Raw genomic sequence first — 4,652 nt, forward strand, 5'->3', positions numbered from 1 at the left:
ATGCCTGTCATTCGATTTACAGTGGTGGGGGGGGGGACGAGGGTAGTAAACTAATTTATTACGATCAATAAATAAACACATTTGGTATCCGTGCCATCCTTGAAGGGCAAAAGCTGTCGCGAAGGCACGACGGTTATGCTATCTTAGCCTCACTGAACATTTCCGTTTTGAGGGTGGTGAAGTGTGAACGATGAGGAATTGGGGAGTATGCCTTTAGCTTGAGTTTATGATTCTTACGTTACTATTTACAACCCCCCCCCCCCTTGTATGTATTGCCATTCAATTCAATAATATAATTCAACAATCCCTTGAGAAGCTCTGTCAAAAGAGTATTCGCCCCCCTGCCACTATTCCTAGCGTCATGAGAGGTGAGCAAATGCGTGCGATTAATAAACCCGACGCTTTTTTTGAGTCGGTAAGCAGTCTGGAATTTTCCCCAGGCGAGAGAGCCCCCTCCCCCCGGCCCACCGAGGCGAGCAGTCGCTATTGTTCGGAAAACATAAGGACAGGGTTACAAAGGCAACAGATAATGATCAATTGAGGATGGAAAAAACCCGAAATAAGTGCAACACGTCCGAGATGGTCAACAAGTCAATTACCCAGAGTTCCACAGGGAAGGTGTCACGACTTTGCGTTAGGCCACAGAACTTGGGAGTCAACAAGTAAATCAAATGGTAATAAAGAGCTAATTAAGTTATATGTTTCTTCTGGGTATATTTTATATATGAGCCACAGGAGGCCGGGTACAGTACCGGTATTTATGAATCGTGTGTTGCCAGATCGACCCTGCAGTGAGACAAACCGGTGCGCCATTTTGACTGGAACAGTGCAGAATGCTCCATTGGAACCTCATTGTCCGGTAAAAAATATGATAATTGTTTTTGTACCCTTCTATCTGGCAACAAAACTGACACCTTTTTTACAAGGAGTCATGTTTACATAGACCACAATACCTGCAGTCGTAATGCAAACAAAAAACATAACTCTGATAATGTGCGCCTTTTGGCGTCATCTGGTCCAACCCATGTGAGACTAGGCTCTAAGGAAAGCTGTCTCGGGTGTGGACCAATCAACTTCAAGGACAGTGCACATTATCAGAGTTATGTTTTTTGTTTGCATTATGACTGCAGGTATTGTGGTCTATGTAAACATGACTCCTTGTAAAAAAGGTGTCAGTTTTGTTGCCAGATAGAAGGGTAAAAAAACAATTATCAGTGCAGAATGCTGTTCCGGGAATTATATCGGCACGGCGCGTCCATGCCGTCTTATTTTGGCCCGCTGCGGCGGCATATGCCGTGGTGCTGGCGGGCAAAAGCCACGCGTGAATAGTGCTCAGGGTTACCGAAGAGACATTTGAGGGACAGCAGCTAAAATTAAACTTGCTCTGTCGTCAAGATAAACCCCCGCCTTGAACGAGGACGGTGCACACACGACTGTGACGGGAATTTCACGCGACGTGACACGTCACGCGCTCCGGTCAAAATATCGGGTGAGTAATTTCAGCCCCGGTGACTTACCTCGGGCGGGGTCAGAGGGCGGCAAGGGATGCCGGCGGGGTCAGAAGTCAAATCATATGTAACACGATTTAATGTGGCATGACTGGCATTGTTGTATACATTGAAACAAAGGGGTTAAGTTTGCATCCAAGAGGCATGAAGCGAGGCCGTTTAGTAGGATTGAATAAATATAAACAACATGTAAAAAAATATACGTACGCCTTTTGGCGTCCTCTGGTCCAACACCGTTTTGAGACTAGGCTCAAAAGAAAGCTGTCTCTGGTGTGGACCAATCAGTTTAAAAGACAATGCATATATTATCAGAGTATGTTTTTTGTTTGCATTCTGACCACAAGTATTGTGGTTAATGCAGACATGATTCCTTGTAAAAGGTTTCAGTTTGGTGTTTTAACATCTTAACACCTGTTTTGTTGCCAGAAAAAAAGGGGAAACCTTACTAGCAACAAATATCAGGTTTTGATTTATACGTTTTGGGGCTGAACAGCTTTGAAAGCCCTTTGTAGACAACTGCTGTTCATAGCAGCCACGTGCTACTGGAGTCACGGAAACTTGTGCCAGCTCAGGACATTCACACAGCCTACTTCAGTCCAACAGTCGCAGGCAACTAGTGTCACACAGCCTACGTCAATCCGACAGTCTCAGGAAACTTATATCACACAGCCTACTTCAGTTCAACAGTCTCAGGCAACTTGCATCACAACATAGGGCAGGTTGTTGGTGGGAATAAAAAAAAACGCTTGTGACTTGGGTCCAACACTGGGAACGCCTTCAACTTAGGGCAGGCTCACACCCACTCTCACCTCCGGCCCCCATCTGCCTTGGGGGACGGGCTTCTATCAAATCAGAGTTGCGTTGGCACTGGACTACCTGTGCACGATGCAAGTTCCAAGCATCAGAGAGGCGGGGGGGGGGGGGTGCTTTGCTGCGGGCTGGCGCCAGCCGATTGTGCAATCTCGACCTCGCTACGAGTTCAGAGGCGCCCGTCATCGATTTGCCACGCGAGAGACGCGGGGTTTGTGACGTCCAAGCCGTCCCTTGCAGCGAGATGACCGCGCGCGGGCCGACACGGCGTGCGAGGAGGTGGGGCGGTTAGAAAGAGACCGTCTGCTTCTGCGGACCGTCTGCTCACGGGGCCTTGTCGTCACGGTTAAAGCCAGCTCCCCTGGGAGCTCGATTTCTCAATGTGGCAAATGGGGATGCAGCGGCTGTCACGCTCAGCAACCTGTCGAACCGAATAGGCGATAGGAGGGAAGCGTTTACTCCATCTGCACAGCTGTTGGTTATGTATTGGAGGGTGGTGGCAATTTATTGAGCAAGGTGGGTGCCTAGCCCCCTTCACGTACCCCTCCCCCCTCCCACCAGAACAGTCACATCTGAAGTATGGAGTGAGTGATGCGTCATAGACACTCCACTCAGCATGACTCACAGCGCTGTTCTGGCAATTATTTGGCAGCCTGCCACATTCATTTCGCCTTACATTGCCCTAATTGTATCCTCTAAATGTGTACCTTGTATCGATTTTACAACACACAAAGTTGTGCACTGCATCCACAATGTCTCTTGGCCTTATTCATACAACAAGCTCCGAAAGCACTGAATGTGTGGCTATTGTGTTGACTGTAAATGTGCGTTCTGTGTTAACTTTGCTCTAAAACCCTCTTTCGCGATTGCGACACGCGATATGTTGGCTGCTGCAAGGGTTGCAAGCGACGTTATCCTGTAGAAGTGTGTCTCACATTCATCATGACGGTTGTGATTTAGGCTTTATACTTGGTGGTGGTGCGGTCGTGGCTACGCACGTGGCCTGTAACGGAGCACTGTGGAGGCAGCGAGGATTGGTGAATCGCCGCGCAAATCATTGTGAAACTCCTGTCCCGTCGACGTCGAGGAAGTCGGAGAAGGCAGTCCATCAAAAGTGCGGACTCGTATAATCTGTCCCATCTGCGTGGGATTGAGTGTTGTCCGCTTGCACGCATGAGTTTGGTTTCCTCCCCATATGTGTATGAACATTAATGAATTGGCTGACAAAATCTGGGCAATTGTTGGTAGCGCCAGCTCACCGCCTGGTTGCCTTTCAGCTCGTGTGTGCTTCTTCAGTGATTGTGAGATATGCAAATTGCATCAACAACGATGACGTTATGTGTAAGACTAAATATTGATATATATTATTGTTAAACGGCTTTGGGCTAGGAAATATCTCACCAAGCAGACGATTTTTCCCCCAACTGTAGTAATTTCATCTCCGGATGTTTCGGGAATGAAAGCTCTTCAGGATTGGCCATTGAAATGTCGAGAGATGAAATCTTCTAGGTGAGACGTTTCCTTCCCCATGATTATTTAGACATTATCAAGCGTTTCTTTTTGTGAAGTGTACCTCGTTAACTGCTTAAGTGCGTACCAAGGATTTGCTGCAGCGTTAAGCGTTCTATATGTCAATTTAATCTGGCGGCTAGGTTTAAAGTGTAGATTTTTCTCTGATTAAATGTTTTGTAATTTTACGCACACGTGGTGTTCTGTAATAATAAGATTTACATACTTAATTTACTCACAATCTCTTAGAGGTGCCTTACAGCGGGCCCACAACTGCCCAAAATATGTTCCAGGCAAAACGTCTGAAAATCAGTTAAAGTTTTTGGAAAATTCAGACTGAGGGTGGAGTCCAAGTTTCAAACGTATTTGTTGAACCAGATTAGAACTCATCTTGGGCCACCAAGCTAGGATGGGGAGTAAATTCTGGCAGACCAGCGATGCCCACATCCCAAATAAATAAAATAACAAAACGATACAATTAAATAAAGTACAGCATTGAAGCAAACGTAAAAAGCAGCAGTAAAAAAAATCAACAGCGTTATGGGAGAAATTGAAAACATCGCACAGACAAAATATTCATATAATGAGAGACAATATAATGGGAATTGGCTTGGGCAAATCACTCTCAAACCATTCACAGTATAATTAGGTTAGAGAAATATTAAACAGATTTGGTGTGATTATTGCACTGAAATTACACGAAGCCTGAACAGCCACACTGCCTGACAATTAATTTAAAATCTAAATTCAAGCAGATGTCCCCAAACAATCTGGAACGTTTCAGATAATTTATCAAAGGATGTCTTGCCTGACGGGTGCGATTGT

This window comes from Lethenteron reissneri, chromosome 41, assembly GCF_015708825.2.
Source record: "Lethenteron reissneri isolate LAM-NWPU_2019-01 chromosome 41, ASM1570882v1, whole genome shotgun sequence".
Classification (NCBI taxonomy): domain Eukaryota; kingdom Metazoa; phylum Chordata; class Hyperoartia; order Petromyzontiformes; family Petromyzontidae; genus Lethenteron; species Lethenteron reissneri.